The sequence below is a fragment of the Oncorhynchus nerka genome, linkage group LG14 (genome assembly GCF_034236695.1).
Source record: "Oncorhynchus nerka isolate Pitt River linkage group LG14, Oner_Uvic_2.0, whole genome shotgun sequence".
NCBI lineage: Eukaryota > Metazoa > Chordata > Actinopteri > Salmoniformes > Salmonidae > Oncorhynchus > Oncorhynchus nerka.
The window spans coordinates 33,521,560-33,541,361 of record NC_088409.1 but is presented as its reverse complement, the minus strand read 5'-3'; the positions used below and the strand labels follow the sequence as shown (position 1 = coordinate 33,541,361).

The 19,802-nt window shown below is 43.2% G+C and overlaps 1 protein-coding gene across 2 annotated transcripts in view; it reads right to left on the bottom strand.

The window, feature by feature from the left end:
- LOC115142176 (cyclin-dependent kinase 14) overlaps positions 1-19,802 on the bottom strand; it is a 315,071-nt gene that overhangs the window by 259,741 nt on the left and 35,528 nt on the right. The window contains exon 1 of one of the 2 annotated variants that reach the window (XM_065028010.1): positions 16,761-16,908. The exons of the other annotated variant lie outside the window; for it this stretch is intronic. The gene's annotated coding sequence lies outside the window, so the exon portion shown is untranslated. Of the gene's footprint in view, positions 1-16,760; positions 16,909-19,802 lie in introns of those variants that run through there. 2 annotated transcript variants of the gene reach the window in all.

The following is a 19,802-nucleotide window of genomic DNA, read 5'->3' as shown; positions in this document are numbered from 1 at the left end:
GTCAACATGTGTGGATTACAAACTCAAAGACACCAGCAATAGTGCCGAGGAAAGCAGATGCCCCACGCTCCTATATGGTGGACACAGGCTCAGAAGAGGTACGAAGGAACAAAACACACCTCAGAGCTCTTCCAGATCTACCAGCCACACAGACCGAGGCCACAGAAAATGCACAAAAAGAGGGTGAAGGAGGGGGAATGCTCACAGAGCCACAAGCGCACCCAAAAAGGGATGTGAAGCCACCAGAGTGGCTGAAAGATTGTTACGTGAAGAGAAAACATACTGTTGGGGACCATACCCAGCAAAAAGAGACTAAGTTAATGTTCATACTGTGTGATTTAATGCTTTCATACTGTTTCAGGATGTGAAGTAGCATGTTAGAGAATAATACTGGTTTCCAAATCGTATTTCGGTTATGCTTCAGTGGTTATGCATGTTGAGTTCTTCTTCATTGGAGAGGGGAAGATGTAGTAGGATGTCCCTTGGGGGTATCCGTACCTAGGTATGACATGCGAGGGTTAGGTTAGTAAACATGCTGGAGCTAGAACCTCGTTGTCGTGTGTCCTTATTTTAGATAATACTACATTTAGTATCACAATACTCAATACCTTCAAGACACTCAATACCATCAAGATACTCAATACCATCAAGATACTCAATACCATCAAGATACTCAATACCATCAAGATACTCAATACCAAAATGATGCCACAGCAAAACAAGACAGCATATTAGCCAAAGTCACAGAATGGCACTTCATCCAGAAAGATGAACTCAGCTACTGTTCTGTTCAATCATTGGGTATTTTTTGAGTTCAACATCATGATTTGAATTTTTTACGTCACTAGAGAATAAATTAAACAATCAATTTGACTTTGTTTTTATCAACCTAACTACATAACACCATTATGGTAATCATTTACTTGAATGGTAAATCTCTATTGATAAATGAGGTAAATCAAAATGTAGCCTAGGCCTATCCACAATACAGGTGAATGCATATTCAATAGGAGTGTGCACATGCATTGAGTTATTTAGCTTTTTTGGGGCTGATTTCATGGGGCTACAGATATCAAACAATCTGTATCCCTTCCATTTGGGACTTATTTGTTGTATTGATCAACAACATTTGCATGGAAGAAGCTTATTTTATAAAAATGTCAGCTGTCTCTTTAACAAGTAATGACATCATTCACGAGGCAAGGTGGACCATCAGACCACAGTCAGTTCACTGAGGCAATAGATCTTTAGAAGAGAGGTGAGAGAGAGACCGAACAAGTGAATTAATAACGTTTTTGGTGTCAATCAGCTTTGAAATCAGCATATTTGGTGTTACAGTTAGCATATTATCACAAGTACTAGGGTAGTGATAATAAAAGTATTAGGGTAGTGAACGACGGCCTACACCGACGGTCTACAGCGACCAAGAACCAGGTCTGTAGCGACGCCTCATGCACCGAGATGCAGTGCATTAGACCACTGCACCACTCGGGAGCCCCTTTAGCTGTCAGTCAGCTAGAAAGGAAAGTTAGCCTAAAGCTGGAAGCTACCCGTATCTTCTTGCATTGTAAAGTATGGACATTGTTTTACGAACAGTAATTAACAGTTTCAAAATGTCTACATGCTGTGTCACATTACTTTGTGTTAACTTCTGTGCTGCATGAGTGTGGGGGGGGTTGACTGCGCTGATAGACAGGCTTGATCCTTGAGACACATTTGACAGAAGTACCGAAACTAGTACCAAAGTATTTTACATGTTCTAGTCTTGGAAAAAGTACATACGTATTGGTATACAGTGCAACTCTAATGCACTAATGCATGTAGAGTAAATCTTGACAACAACACAACGACATAACCCATATGTCCCAAACAAAACATTTTAACAGTAATTAATGCAAAAATAACATCAACAGCAATGTACAAGACCTTATATCAGATGCTTGTGTAAATGCACGTGACAAGCGCACGCACGCGCACACACACACACACACACACACACACACACACACACACACACACACGCATACTTACGGCATTACATCCTCTCTCTACCACTTCCTCCCATTCCCCAGCCCACATCCCACTTCCCTTCCTGACCTCCCAAAAATGTCCGAGCAAGACTCTATGAGCCTCTCTGGACTCTGTGGAGAGAACAGACTGGCTGGCAGACACACACACAATCAGCGTCTATGGTTGTGACATGTGCAAACAAATATTTTTGCATGCTATCATTATATCATAGCTGTAGGCAGGGCATACTGTCTGTAGTTTACCTAGTATGACACCCTGAATTAGTCTCTGTCACCCTAACCCAGATAGGACAGTCTCACTATGATATATGAGCTGCAAGATTATTAGAGAATTTACGGTAGTGGTTTAGTTACAATACAATATGTGATATACAGATTATTAGAGAATGTACAGTAATGGTTCAGTTACACTACAATATGAGCTAGATAGATTATTAGAGAATGTACAGTAATGGTTCAGTTACACTACAATATGAGCTAGATAGATTATTAGAGAAATGTGTGAGCAGAATTGCAAGAGGATGTTATAATACTTTTATTGCATCAAATGGTTGTTTTATGCAACAGAATAAGGGGTTGTTAGAAGACTCATCTGTGTGTGTTATACTGAGGATGGGCCTCTGGAAGATTTACGATGTCTTTGGGGATACCACATTCCAGAGGATGAGTTAATGTCTCTGTTCTATATGGTACCAGGGAGAGATGACCACAGGGCCAGACCCTGGTCTGTACACAAAGAAAACAGTTTTTACAGCAGATACTGTCTGCTGTGAATTATAATAATCTTTCATACAAATCTTAACCTTGTGACCCATTCCATACATCTGTTGTTCGTCATGTAGACAGAAAGGGTTGTATCTTGGCTATAAAAGACCTTTGTACTTTTGTCTCGGGGCTCTCAACTAAGCATCTGAGGGTGATTCGTCAACCAGCCATCATTATCGTAGAGCACTCAATCGATTCACTTTATATGTCTTTGTTGTATTGACCTGCTCCCTTATTAATACATCAATAAAGATTCAGTTTAAGTATAACTCTGACTTGTGTGATACGTTTGTCTCTCCTCATTTGATAGTAAATAAATTAACCACCACAGAATGTACGGTAGTATTTCAGTTACACGACAATATGAGCTAGATATATTATTAGAGAATGTACGGTAGTATTTCAGTTACACGACAATATGAGCTAGATATATTATTAGAGAATGTACGGTAGTATTTCAGTTACACTACAATATGAGCTAGATAGATTATTAGAGAATGTACGGTAGTATTTCAGTTACACTACAATATGAGCTAGATAGATTATTAGAGAATGTACGGTAGTGGTTCAGCTACACTACAATATGAGCTAGATATATTATTAGAGAATGTACGGTAGTGGTTCAGTTACACTACAATATGAGCTAGATAGATTATTAGAGAATGTACGGTAGTGGTTCAGCTACACTACAATATGAGCTAGATAGATTATTAGAGAATGTACGGTAGTGGTTTAGTTACAATACAATATGACCTAGATAGATTATTAGAGAATGTACGGTAGTGGTTCAGCTACACTACAATATGAGCTAGATAGATTATTAGAGAATGTACGGTAGTTGGTCAGCTACACTACAATATGAGCTAGATATATTATTAGAGAATGTACGGTAGTATTTCAGTTACACGACAATATGAGCTAGATATATTATTGGAGAATGTACGGTAGTGGTTTAGTTACAATACAATATGAGCTAGATATATTATTAGAGAATGTACGGTAGTGGTTCAGCTACACTACAATATGAGCTAGATAGATTATTAGAGAATGTACGGTAGAATTTCAGCTACACAACAATATGAGCTAGATAGATTATTAGAGAATGTACGGTAGTGGTTTAGTTACACTACAATATGAGCTAGATATATTATTAGAGAATGTACGATAGTGGTTCAGCTACACTACAATATGAGCTAGATAGATTATTAGAGAATGTACGGTAGTGGTTCAGCTACACTACAATATGAGCTAGATAGATTATTAGAGAATGTACGGTAGGGGTTCAGTTACACTACAATATGAGCTAGATATATTATTAGAGAATCTACGGTAGTATTTCAGTTACACGACAATATGAGCTAGATAGATTATTAGAGAATGTACGATAGTGGTTCAGCTACACTACAATATGAGCTAGATAGATTATTAGAGAATGTACGGTAGTGGTTCAGCTACACTACAATATGAGCTAGATATATTATTAGAGAATGTACGGTAGTGGTTCAGTTACACGACAATATGAGCTAGATATATTATTAGAGAATGTACGGTAGTGGTTCAGTTACACTACAATATGAGCTAGATAGATTATTAGAGAATGTACGGTAGTGGTTCAGCTACACTACAATATGAGCTAGATATATTATTAGAGAATGTACGGTAGTGGTTCAGTTACACTACAATATGAGCTAGATATATTATTAGAGAATCTACGGTAGTATTTCAGTTACACGACAATATGAGCTAGATATATTATTGGAGAATGTACGGTAGTGGTTTAGTTACAATACAATATGAGCTAGATATATTATTAGAGAATGTACGGTAGTGGTTCAGCTACACTACAATATGAGCTAGATATATTATTAGAGAATGTACGGTAGTGGTTCAGCTACACGACAATATGAGCTAGATATATTATTAGAGAATGTACGGTAGTGGTTCAGTTACACTACAATATGAGCTAGATATATTATTAGAGAATGTACGGTAGTGGTTCAGTTACACTACAATATGAGCTAGATAGATTATTAGAGAATGTACGATAGTGGTTCAGCTACACTACAATATGAGCTAGATAGATTATTAGAGAATCTACGGTAGTATTTCAGTTACACGACAATATGAGCTAGATATATTATTGGAGAATGTACGGTAGTGGTTTAGTTACAATACAATATGAGCTAGATATATTATTAGAGAATGTACGGTAGTATTTCAGTTACACGACAATATGAGCTAGATATATTATTGGAGAATGTACGGTAGTGGTTTAGTTACAATACAATATGAGCTAGATATATTATTAGAGAATGTACGGTAGTGGTTTAGCTACACTACAATATGAGCTAGATAGATTATTAGAGAATGTACGGTAGTGGTTTAGCTACACTACAATATGAGCTAGATATATTATTAGAGAATGTACGGTAGTATTTCAGTTACACGACAATATGAGCTAGATATATTATTAGAGAATGTACAGTAGTGGTTCAGTTACACTACAATATGAGCTAGATAGATTATTAGAGAATGTACGGTAGTGGTTCAGCTACACTACAATATGAGCTAGATATATTATTAGAGAATGTACGGTAGTGGTTTAGTTACACTACAATATGAGCTAGATATATTATTAGAGAATGTACGGTAGTGGTTCAGCTACACTACAATATGAGCTAGATATATTATTAGAGAATGTACGGTAGTATTTCAGTTACACTACAATATGAGCTAGATATATTATTAGAGAATGTACGGTAGTGGTTCAGTTACACTACAATATGAGCTAGATATATTATTAAAGAATGTACGATAGTGGTTCAGCTACACTACAATATGAGCTAGATAGATTATTAGAGAATGTACGGTAGTGGTTCAGCTACACTACAATATGAGCTAGATATATTATTAGAGAATGTACAGTAGTGGTTCAGTTACACTACAATATGAGCTAGATAGATTATTAGAGAATGTACGGTAGTGGTTCAGCTACACTACAATATGAGCTAGATATATTATTAGAGAATGTACGGTAGTATTTCAGTTACACTACAATATGAGCTAGATATATTATTAGAGAATGTACAGTAGTATTTCAGTTACACTACAATATGAGCTAGATAGATTATTAGAGAATGTACGGTAGTGGTTCAGTTACACTACAATATGAGCTAGATAGATTATTAGAGAATGTACGGTAGTGGTTCAGCTACACTACAATATGAGCTAGATAGATTATTAGAGAATGTACGGTAGTGGTTCAGCTACACTACAATATGAGCTAGATAGATTATTAGAGAATGTACGGTAGTGGTTCAGTTCCACTACAATATGAGCTAGATATATTATTAGAGAATGTACGGTAGTGGTTCAGCTACACTACAATATGAGCTAGATATATTATTAGAGAATGTACGGTAGTATTTCAGTTACACTACAATATGAGCTAGATATATTATTAGAGAATGTACGGTAGTATTTCAGTTACACTACAATATGAGCTAGATATATTATTAGAGAATGTACGGTAGTGGTTCAGCTACACTACAATATGAGCTAGATAGATTATTAGAGAATGTACGGTAGTATTTCAGTTACACGACAATATGAGCTAGATATATTATTAGAGAATGTACGGTAGTATTTCAGTTACACTACAATATGAGCTAGATATATTATTAGAGAATGTACGGTAGTGGTTCAGCTACACTACAATATGAGCTAGATATATTATTAGAGAATGTACAGTAGTGGTTCAGCTACACTACAATATGAGCTAGATATATTATTAGAGAATGTACGGTAGTGGTTTAGTTACAATACAATATGAGCTAGATATATTATTAGAGAATGTACGGTAGTGGTTTAGTTACAATACAATATGAGCTAGATAGATTATTAGAGAATGTACGGTAGTGGTTCAGCTACACTACAATATGAGCTAGATATATTATTAGAGAATGTACGGTAGTGGTTTAGTTACAATACAATATGAGCTAGATATATTATTAGAGAATGTACGGTAGTGGTTTAGTTACAATACAATATGAGCTAGATAGATTATTAGAGAATGTACGGTAGTGGTTTAGTTACAATACAATATGAGCTAGATATATTATTAGAGAATGTACAGTAGTGGTTCAGCTACACTACAATATGAGCTAGATATATTATTAGAGAATGTACGGTAGTGGTTTAGTTACAATACAATATGAGCTAGATATATTATTAGAGAATGTACGGTAGTGGTTTAGTTACAATACAATATGAGCTAGATAGATTATTAGAGAATGTACGGTAGTGGTTCAGCTACACTACAATATGAGCTAGATATATTATTAGAGAATGTACGGTAGTGGTTCAGCTACACTACAATATGAGCTGGCAACCTCCCTCCCATCATCACTACTTATCCTATTATCTGTAATGCTTACCCAGTCAGAGAGACCAGAGACAACAGAGGTTTAGTCCTCATTCACGGCCCTCCTGCCACAGTGTAAAGGTGCATTTCCTTTTCACACGGAGAGACAAAGGGCCAATATGGTAGCCAGAGACGCTGCGAGGCGATAGGAGAAAGAGTGGAAAAAACACCTTACCCTCTCTCCGTCACTATTTAGAGCTTGTTGCTATTGTTGTCAGTGTTCCTGAATGGTAAATTAATGATTTGTGTGATGCGCACATCTGACACTAACTAGGTCAATCCTTTGAAGTGAGTCTCTCTCTCTCTTTCTCGCTCTCGCATCTCTCTTTGTGATGTGACACCCCACTCAGTCTTCTCCACCTCCTCAAGGCACTGCTTGTATATATCTGTAGGGCCTATTATAGAGCGGTGTGAGGATGGAGAGAGGGCGGTTCTAAAGGAGGCCAGGAGATCAGGAGAGCGAGAGATCAATGGGTGATGGGCTGCATGAGGAAGGAAGGATGTAGGAAGGTGTGACATTCATTCCCACTTCCCAATGAGGTCAGACGGGCTGTCAGAGGTGGATCAGGATACACTCTACCTGCCATTGCTATGGGCCACTGTCTCAGAGACAGCAGTGGAAAGAGCAGAGATGCTTTGTATTTACTTGTCATGAAGAAATTACTGTAAGTGGTAAAGAGGCACTTCCTGAAATTACTGTAAATGATAAAGAGGCACTTCCTGAACTTGCTGTAAGTGGCACTTTGTGGTAACTTAATAATAGTTCAACATAATAAAAATTGAAATGTTTTGCTCTGTTTAGCTCTGGCCCTATATTATATAATACAGCTCTTATACCATATTATAATGTTACAATGTCAGCCTTCAGATATTTATTGAGAGTTCCCCTACTTATAATCTAAGCCTACAGATATTTAGTGAGATGAGTTTCACTTCCCAACCAACTCCTAATTAACTAACATCAATGGTTGTATTCAGAAAGCCGAGCAGACGGACCACTCCTTCGTTCATTGTCCCAGATCTGTGGCCATCATTAGAGACGCAGTGCCATGAGATAAACACACCCTCTGGAAAATAACACAAACCATGTCTCAGAAAACAACACAACACTGCAGCACTGCAGCACACATAACAGTGACTGCCCATAGCCAGAAGAGCTGTGTTAGTTACATCACAGTGACTGCCCATAGCCAGAAGAGCTGTGTTAGTTACATCACAGTGACTGATCATAGCCAGAGGAGCTGTGTTAGTTACATCACAGTGACTGATCATAGCCAGAGGAGCTGTGTTAGTTACATCACAGTGACTGCTCATAGCCAGAAGAGCTGTGGTAGTTACATCACAGTGACTGCCCATAGCCAGAGGAGCTGTGTTAGTTACATCAGAGTGACTGATCATAGCCAGAGGAGCTGTGTTAGTTACATCACAGTGACTGCCCATAGCCAGAAGAGCAGTGTTAGTTACATCACAGTGACTGATCATAGCCAGAGGAGCTGTGTTAGTTACATCACAGTGACTGCTCATAGCCAGAGGAGCTGTGTTCGTTACATCACAGTGACTGATCATAGCCAGAGGACCTGTGTTTGTTACATCACAGTGACTGCTCATAGCCAGAGGAGCTGTGTTCGTTACATCACAGTGACTGATCATAGCCAGAGGAGCTGTGTTAGTTACATCACAGTGACTGCTCATAGCCAGAGGAGCTGTGTTCGTTGCATCACAGTGACTGCACGTAGCCAGTGGAGCTGTGTTTGTTGCATCACAGTGACTGATCATAGCCAGAGGAGCTGTATTCATTACATCACAGTGACTGCTCATAGCCAGAGGAGCTGTGTTCATTGCATCACAGTGACTGCTCATAGCCAGAGGAGCTGTGCTCATGACATAACAATGACTGCTCATAGCCAGAGGAGCTGTGTTTGTTACATAACAGTGACTGCTCATAGCAGAGGAGCTGTGTTCGTTGCATCACAGTGACTGATCATAGCCAGAGGAGCTGTGTTCATGACATAACAGTGACTGCTCATAGCCAGAGGAGCTGTGTTTGTTACATCACAGTGACTGCTCATAGCCAGAGGAGCTGTGTTTGTTACATAACAGTGACTGCTCATAGCAGAGGAGCTGTGTTCGTTGCATCACAGTGACTGATCAAAGCCAGAGGAGCTGTGTTCATTACATCACAGTGACTGCTCATAGCCAGAGGAGCTGTGTTTGTTACATCACAGTGACTGTTCATAGCCAGAGGAGCTGTGTTCGTTGCATCACAGTGACTGCTCATAGCCATAGGAGCTGTGTTTGTTACATTACAGTGACTGCTCATAGCCAGAGGAGCTGTGTTCATGACATAAGAGTGACTGCTCATAGCCAGAGAAGCTGTGTTCATTGCATCACAGTGACTGCTCAAAGCCAGAGGAGCTGTGTTCGTTACATCACAGTGACTGCTCATAGCCAGAGGAGCTGTGTTTGTTACATCACAGTGACTGCTCATAGCCAGAGGAGCTGTGTTTGTTACATAACAGTGACTGCTCAAAGCCAGAGGAGCTGTGTTCGTTACATCACAGTGACTGATCATAGCCAGAGGAGCGGTGTTAGTTACATCACAGTGACTGATCATAGCTAGAGGAGCTGTGTTAGTTACATCACAGTGACTGATCATAGCCAGAAGAGCTGTGTTAGTTACATCACAGTGACTGACCATAGCCAGAGGAGCTGTGTTAGTTACATCACAGTGACTGCTCATAGCCAGAGGAGCTGTGTTCGTTACATCACAGTGACTGATCATAGCCAGAGGAGCTGTGTTTGTTACATCACAGTGACTGCTCATAGCCAGAGGAGCTGTGTTCGTTACATCACAGTGACTGATCATAGCCAGAGGAGCTGTGTTAGTTACATCACAGTGACTGCTCATAGCCAGAGGAGCTGTGTTCGTTACATCACAGTGACTGCTCATAGCCAGAGGAGCTGTGTTAGTTACATCACAGTGACTGCTCATAGCCAGAGGAGCTGTGTTAGTTACATCACAGTGACTGCTCATAGCCAGAGGAGCTGTGTTCGTTGCATCACAGTGACTGCACGTAGCCAGTGGAGCTGTGTTTGTTGCATCACAGTGACTGCTCATAGCCAGAGGAGCTGTGTTTGTTACATCACAGTAACTGTTCATAGCCAGAGGAGCTGTGTTCGTTGCATCACAGTGACTGCTCATAGCCATAGGAGCTGTGTTTGTTACATTACAGTGACTGCTCATAGCCAGAGGAGCTGTGTTCGTTGCATCACAGTGACTGCTCATAGCCATAGGAGCTGTGTTTGTTGCATCACAGTGACTGCTCATAGCCAGAGGAGCTGTGCTCATGACATAACAATGACTGCTCATAGCCAGAGGAGCTGTGTTTGTTACATCACAGTGACTGCTCATAGCAGAGGAGCTGTGTTCGTTGCATCACAGTGACTGATCATAGCCAGAGGAGCTGTGTTCATGACATAACAGTGACTGCTCATAGCCAGAGGAGCTGTGTTTGTTACATCACAGTGACTGCTCATAGCCAGAGGAGCTGTGTTTGTTACATAACAGTGACTGCTCATAGCAGAGGAGCTGTGTTCGTTGCATCACAGTGACTGATCATAGCCAGAGGAGCTGTGTTCATTACATCACAGTGACTGTTCATAGCCAGAGGAGCTGTGTTTGTTACATCACAGTGACTGTTCATAGCCAGAGGAGCTGTGTTCGTTGCATCACAGTGACTGCTCATAGCCATAGGAGCTGTGTTTGTTACATTACAGTGACTGCTCATAGCCAGAGGAGATGTGTTCATGACATAACAGTGACTGCTCATAGCCAGAGAAGCTGTGTTCATTGCATCACAGTGACTGCTCATAGCCAGAGGAGCTGTGTTCATTACATCACAGTGACTGCTCATAGCCAGAGGAGCTGTGTTTGTTACATCACAGTGACTGCTCATAGCCAGAGGAGCTGTGTTTGTTACATAACAGTGACTGCTCATAGCCAGAGGAGCTGTGTTCGTTGCATCACAGTGACTGATCATAGCCAGAGGAGCTGTGTTCATTACATCACAGTGACTGCTCATAGCCAGAGGAGCTGTGTTTGTTACATCACAGTGACTGTTCATAGCCAGAGGAGCTGTGTTCGTTGCATCACAGTGACTGCTCATAGCCATAGGAGCTGTGTTTGTTACATTACAGTGACTGCTCATAGCCAGAGGAGCTGTGTTCATGACATAACAGTGACTGCTCATAGCCAGAGGAGCTGTGTTTGTTGCATCACAGTGACTGCTCATAGCCAGAGGAGCTGTGCTCATGACATAACAATGACTGCTCATAGCCAGAGGAGCTGTGTTCATGACATAACAGTGACTGCTCATAGCCAGAGGAGCTGTGTTTGTTACATCACAGTGACTGCTCATAGCAGAGGAGCTGTGTTCGTTGCATCACAGTGACTGATCATAGCCAGAGGAGCTGTGTTCATGACATAACAGTGACTGCTCATAGCCAGAGGAGCTGTGTTTGTTACATCACAGTGACTGCTCATAGCCAGAGGAGCTGTGTTTGTTACATAACAGTGACTGCTCATAGCCAGAGGAGCTGTGTTTGTTACATAACAGTGACTGCTCATAGCCAGAGGAGCTGTGTTCGTTGCATCACAGTGACTGATCATAGCCAGAGGAGCTGTGTTCATTACATCACAGTGACTGCTCATAGCCAGAGGAGCTGTGTTTGTTACATCACAGTGACTGTTCATAGCCAGAGGAGCTGTGTTCGTTGCATCACAGTGACTGCTCATAGCCATAGGAGCTGTGTTTGTTACATTACAGTGACTGCTCATAGCCAGAGGAGCTGTGTTCATGACATAACAGTGACTGCTCATAGCCAGAGGAGCTGTGTTTGTTGCATCACAGTGACTGCTCATAGCCAGAGGAGCTGTGCTCATGACATAACAATGACTGCTCATAGCCAGAGGAGCTGTGTTCATGACATAACAGTGACTGCTCATAGCCAGAGGAGCTGTGTTTGTTACATCACAGTGACTGCTCATAGCAGAGGAGCTGTGTTCGTTGCATCACAGTGACTGATCATAGCCAGAGGAGCTGTGTTCATGACATAACAGTGACTGCTCATAGCCAGAGGAGCTGTGTTTGTTACATCACAGTGACTGCTCATAGCCAGAGGAGCTGTGTTTGTTACATAACAGTGACTGCTCATAGCAGAGGAGCTGTGTTCGTTGCATCACAGTGACTGCTCATAGCCAGAGGAGCTGTGTTTGTTACATCACAGTGACTGTTCATAGCCAGAGGAGCTGTGTTCGTTGCATCACAGTGACTGCTCATAGCCATAGGAGCTGTGTTTGTTACATTACAGTGACTGCTCATAGCCAGAGGAGCTGTGTTCATGACATAACAGTGACTTACTGTGTTTGTTATCACAGTGACTGCTCATAGGAGGAGCTTTATTATTACTGTACATTCATAAGGTATTTATGTCAAATGGGTTTTGCTAGAAACTGATCGTAGCACTGTTGAGTTATTGGAATAGAAGATGTTGCTGTGGTTTAAAACCATCTCCCAGAGAGGAAAGTAGATGTAGCCCTCTATAGAGATACAAGATGATGCTGGGCTAGAGTTAGTGATGGGGAAAAGAGGTTCAGATACAGTAAGACTGGGCATTGGATTAGGCTTTGGGAAAGGTAGGTGATTTTCTAAATTTTTCGCAATCCACTAAGCTACAGTATCTATGCCACAGCTGGGTTGATAAGAATGATGTATATAAACCCTGGATTGCCGATTGCTATGTATTGGCCATTGAGAGGCTTTGAAGCCACCGGTCGGCCATATTGGCAGACCCAGGTAGGAGCATTCCTCCATAGGAATTAATGGAATTCTACAGTATTTCAATTAAATGTTTCAAGGACTAAATTACATGTATGGAAGTATTATATGTATTTATTAAGGTGTCTGTAACAGAATAAATGTGACAAAAACAAATGTAGACATTAATAAACGTATTTCTATAACTTCCAAAATACTTTTTTACAACAGTGATGGAGGCACGATGGCTTCAACACAGTGCCCCCATCTGACATCTAGTGTATAAATCATTGGTTAATAAGCCTGACTAGAATAAAACACAAATTCAAATAGAGCAAACCAGACCCTTTACAGCTGTCCACAAAAACAGAACTGTGCCCTGACCTGTCTGTCCATGCCTTAATCCCTCTGTTTATCCACCCTACATTCCTCCATCTGTCTATACCTCTGTTACTCAATCCCTCTGCCCCTCAATGCTTCCATCCATCCCTCCCACAGGTATCTATCTATAGGTTGTGTGAGTTATACAACCCTTTGTCCATCTAGAGCCAGCCATTCAGCCAGTCAGTCAGCTAACCATCCAGCCAGCCGACCAGAGGCCCAGGCCTCACCTCCACCTCCTCCCTCTGATTAGTTCTGAGAGAACTTGGCTCTGATTTGGATGAAGATGGAGGATAAAAACTCAGACATATTAATGAGTAAATTGGCAGGCTTCCCCAGCACTTCCAGCCTAAGGAGCCAGAAGCACACAGGGTCACTCAGACCAATCACTCTGACACTTACAAACTCCCGTGGGGATCTCTCCCTACTCTAGACCAATGCCAGCAACCCAGCTCAGTTATAGTTCAAATCACACTGTTCAGAGCCAACCAGAACAAGGAGAGGAGACCAACAATGGATCAATAAGTAGAACAAGGTCATCCAATCCACGAGACGTAACACGTCACAACTAAAACCTCCCCTCTATTTAGGAGTGTTGAAGTGTTGGATGTAGTGTCTGACAGAATGTGCCTCTGTTGAGGTTTTGGTCCAGGGCAGAATGACTGTTGGCTTAGGTTCAGCCTTACTGACACTACTGTAAGAGGTTCAACACTGGGCTAGGCTGGGCTTGTTTGAAGACATTATTGTTAGAGGAATAATAAGATAGATTTACGTCTGTCTCCAGACGAGAGGGAGGGACTGGGAGGCCGGCCATCTAGAGGGAGTCTTCTCATTCTGTAGAGTGGCTTGGCTTGGCTTTAGTCCTGCAGAGCCAGAAACAGACAGTCTTCTGAAGGGCAAGTGAGGATAGGTTGGCTTTGAACAAGGTGGGATGGATTGGGTGGGTCTTTGAAGTAGGTACGGTGGGTTTAGTGGGCATTTGAAAGCAAGTGGAGCAGTAGTCCGGTGATGCAATGATACCAATCCATTTGTATCCGATAATGGTTCATGCCATGCTTTTCTACTGGACGCAGTGGTTGATCTTCCTACAGTAAATGATCCCCATTTACTACGAGACATACCACTCCAACTACAACAGCTGCTGTGTGTGAACCACTAAATATGCATAACAAAATATAGAGAGTGAATTATTGAGCTATTAGAAAGTTGTCTCCATGACGATTCAGACATATTGTCCTCCTTTTATGAAAGTAGCAGTGAATCAGAGATTAATGAATGCATAGGCTACGGCCCCCTGACAGATAAGTGCTGTAGTACTTATCACACCAGGTTGAAGTGACCCTTCTCTTCTCCTCTCTCATAGTAGCTTAGCACCATAGAAATACATATTCATTCAATGTGTTTATAATATATTCATCAATGGTTATCACTTCAATGGAGCCTACAGTCTCAATATTATGAATCATTATCATAGTACTGAGGCTACCATTGTGCTCTATAGAAATGGATCTGACTTAAACAGAACAGAGATTACTAACAAGATATGTACATATACCACCGGGAAGGGTAAGGCGGAGGGGCAGCATACATGATAGATCAATATCTGGAACAGGGGTAGGCAACCCTGGTCCTGGAGTGCTGCAGGTAGGACAGGTGGGTTGAATTGAGGCATTCGCTGAACTGATCAATTAACTTAGTAGCTCAGTGTGGTGCCTAGTTGGAGGAAAAATACTGCAGTACTTGCGGCACTCCAACAACAGCATTGCCTACCCCTGATCTGGAAGATCAAACAGTCTAAATCTGGCTTCATAGAATTACAGGAAGTGTAAAGGGCTCAGGTTTGAACCCAGACAATGGCCTCCTCATAACTCACTATCAAAAGAGCACCACTTCAACTTAGGCCCTACACTCTTAGAAAGAAATGTCCTCTCTGGATCCTAAAATGGTCATTTGTCTCTCTGCAGAGGCCCTTTGAAGAAACTTTTTGGTTCCAGGTAGAACTATTTTTGTTCCAAGTAGAACCCTTTTGGTTCCAGGTAGAACCCTTATGGGTTCCTGAAGAACTCTTTCCACAGAGGGTTCTACTTGAAACCAATGAGGGTTCTATGGGGACAGCCGAAGAACCCTTTTGGATCCCCTTTTCTCTAAGCATGTAGAACCAGTCACTCCTCCTTAGGCCTCTCTGCCTTCTTCCCCCTCTTCCTTGCTCTCCTAACCACTTGACTCTCTCATCCACTCCTCTCTTATTTCCCTCGTCGCTTTCCCTCCCTTTTTGTCCTCATCATTCTCTTTCTGAAATCAGTCCCTGTTCTCTTCTGGTCTTTCGAAGGAGAAGAGGGAAGAGAAAAGCAGCAGCAGCAGCACCCCTCCATGGCTCGATGGTTTAGTCTGGTTGAACGGTGATAGATACTTTTGAAATGTATATTTATTATATCTATTGCCCTTCAACCAGGCTAAACCATCGAGCCATTGGAGGAGGGCTGCGGCTGCATTCCTGTTAATTTATCTTCTCCCATCTCCTTAGAAAGACAAGAATGTATGTTGTGTCGTATGGCCCTGCAGAAAAGCCCAAGGCACAGCCTCTCAGCCTCAGTAGTGTTCTGTGAGGCGTTAACACAGATGGGAGAGTGGCATCGCTCGGTCCGACGGACACTCAGACCAGTGTGACATGTGAGCTGCAAACACTACTACAGAGTAGCCATTCAGACGGGTAAACATCAGCACCTCGCAGCACAACAATGGAAACATACCTTCTAGCACTGAGGGAGGGAGGGAAGGGGGAGGGAGGGAGGAGGCGAGAGACAGAGAGGCAGAAAGAAGTCTAAAGATGCTCTCGTTTGTGCTTGCTGAATGAATGCAACGTAAAGAACCTGTATAGAAACTGCAGATGAGGCTTTCCAGAGTTCCAGAGTCAGCTCACCGTGTTCCACACACAACCCCTCCCCCCTGCGTCTACATAACCTCGTCACATCCTCCCTAATCACTATCACACATAGATAGTCTCAGGTGGGCCTGCGTGGAGCTAGCACGTGAGCTCATCATGGTCCACACACATACACACACACGCACACAGAGAGATGCACATACACGCACCCACACACAGCACTGCTGCTACCCCGTCTATTTCTCTACATGCCCTAGATGGTAAATGGTAAACATGCATATCTAACGTACTGTACAGCATGTGTGTGATGTGTCTGAGGAATACTATTCCGGCTGAGTGCCACACACACACACACACACACACACACACACACACACACCTGCAGAGAGAGATGAAGGGAGAATGGGAACTAGGGATTTGGGGAGGAGGAGAAATCATCAGTAATCAGTTTGTCTTCTTACCTTATAGCAGGACACAGCTCACCTGGGATTCTCTGGAGAGCAGACGGAACACACCGCACCACTAACACCAATCACTCTCCTCTCATTTCCCTGCTAACAAACTCAAAACATCTCCCTCTCTATCCCTTGCTCTGTCTCTCCCTCTCTCTCCCGCTAGCCAGGTTGGAAACGAGGAGATTGTACTACAACACAGGGGGGAGTGAAACTGGAGGGGGGGAAGTGGCAGACTGACGCGTCACAATCCTCCCGGGCGCTGAGCAGAGAGAGATGATGCTTTGTGATTTGAGACGAGAGGTGTGCTAAGAGACGGGCTGTGATGCAGCAGATGGCTGAGGGGTTCTCCTGTGTCCATGTCAGCGATCCTGGAGCACCGGTGGCCCCCGTTTAGCGATGAGAGATGGTGCGGCCGGTGGAGTTTGAGGAAGCAGACTGTGGCATCAGCAGTGTCTGCAGCATTAGCAATAGCAGTGTAGCAGTGTAGCAGTGTAGCTGAGTTAGGCCATGCGTGCACTGAGCCGGGGCTGAGCTGGGGCTGGCAAAAGGGAGAGAAGGGATCAAACACTATCGATTGTGTCTTTCTCTCCTCTATCTCTCTCTCTCTTCTCTCTGTATAGCACAGTACAGTATACACTTAGGCTGCAGCACTTACCCTGCCAGCCTGCCAGCCTGCATCCATTAATCTAGCCCTGGATGAGAAGCATCAACAACAATCACAGAGGAGAGATGCATGGGGAGACACTCCTTAAGTGCTGTCAGGGTTTAGCCTCTCTCCCTAGCTCTCACAACATATTGCATTCAGTATACATTCATCTGATATCGTCTCTTCAATTTTTCATATGGAAGTAGGGGTTTGTGTGTGTGTGTGTGTGTGTGTGTGTGTGTGTGTGTGTGTGTGTGTGTGTGTGTGTGTGTGTGTGTGTGTGTGCGTGCGCGTGTAATTCAGAGAGGGTATAGAGGTCAAATAATTATCTTCCACTGTGACAGCTCAATTTGTGAAAACGCCAACATCATGACCCTGTCACATAACACACCACAAACCACAAACCACAGAGGGAGAGAAATATTACTCTCTCGCTTTCTTAGTATCAGACTTGCTCTCTACCTCTCTCTCGTTCTCTCCCTCCCTTTCTCCTCCTCTACCTATCTTTTTCTCTCTCTTCATCTCATGGATGACCCTGACTGACGTGTTGCCACAGGAACCAGAGTGTGTCCATTGTGTTGTGGAGGCTCTTCATTAACATACCTGATAACAGGCAGAAAAGCGTGAAATCGACATTAACAATGTTGTATCTCGAGGCTAACAAATGGGCATTCTACCCTGGCAATCATAGAATATAATTCAGGAAACACTTAGCATCCTAATACAATATTAAATCGGTAAAAGAGGTCCTGGGTGGCGCAGCGGTCAAAAGCACTGCACCGCCACCAAAGTCTGCGGTTCCATCCCAGGCAGTGCCACAACCGGCCGTGACCAGGAGCCCCATAGGACGACTGCGCACAATTGGTTCAGCACCATCCGGGGTAGGGGAGGGTTTGGCCGGTGGGGCTTCCCTTAGCAACTAACACCTTGTGACAGGGCCGGCGCCTGCAAGCTGACTCCGATCGTCAATCAAACAGTGTTTCTTCCGACATATTGGTGCGGCTGACATCGGGGTCAAGCGAGCTGGTTGTCTGTTATTGTACATATATCAACATAACAACTGAGGATATCCTACAAGACATGCAGTCATCCACTGACAGGAACAATAAGCTGCCTGAACTAACTATATGCTTTATTCGAAACATGCATGGACACACACACACACACACTGAGGGAGGCATGCTGGCAGTGTTGGAGGGTGCTAGTGCGTGGGTGGAGAATCCAAGAGGGCTCTGGCTCATGTATTATTCAGGTCACACAGGACACCCTGCCTGCCACACACACACACACACACACACACACACACACACACACACACACACACACACAGGGAACCAGAAGGACCACCAGCGGAGAGGGAGAGAGAGAGAGAAGGGGTATGGCTGAGGGCCTGTGTAATGATGATGATGAAAGGGGGGTTAAAGGGAGAGGAAGTGAGAGGAAGTGGGGCTAGAGACACAGCGGGGGGCTGATAGACCAGAGAGAGAGATTCATCTGACTGGGAGCAACACAGTAGCAGTGCCCTCTGGCCTGTCCTTTTCTCTGCTGTCATCCATCCTTTCCATCCCTCCATCCGCGCTGACACGGCAAGCCCTTGAGCATTTCACCATTCACCACTACTGCTATCCATCCCTCTCTGCTCTGCTCTCCTTTCCCCCTTCACACAGCTGGGCTCCCAGAGGAGAAAAGCAATCTGGATATCCACTGGAGTCTACAGCAACCCTACAAGTCCTCCAATCATCATTACTCCCTCCCATCCATCATAACTCATCTTGACAGATGACTTCCTTCCTCCCATCCACTCACACTACCTCTCTCTCTCGCTCTCTCCCTCTCTCTCCCTCTCATGTGTTGTCTGTATATATTCCCTTGTTTTCAGGCTTTCAGGGCTGAGAGAGAGAGAGAGAGAGAGAGGGAGAGAGAGCGAGAGAGAGAGAGCGAGAGAGAGAGAGAGAGAGTTAATCTTTCTCAGGTTACAGGGCCAGGGTCGCACGTCAATCACTCTCTCCCTCCATCCTCCCATCCATCAGGGGAGGGGTAATGTAATAACACCCTCTCCCTACATCCTCCCATCCATCAGGGGAGGGGTAATGTAATAACACTCTCTCCCTCCATCCTCCCATCCATCAGGGGAGAGGTAATGTAATAACACCCTCTCCCTACATCCTCCCATCCATCAGGGGAGGGGTAATGTAATAACACTCCCTCCCTCCATCCTCCCATCCATCAGGGGAGGGGTAATGTAATAACACTCTCTCCCTCCATCCTCCCATCCATCAGGGGAGGGGTAATGTAATAACACTCTCTCCCTCCATCCTGCCACCCATCATGGGAGAGGTAATGTAATAACACCCTCTCCCTCCATCCTCCCATCCATCAGGGGAGGGGTAATGTAATAACAC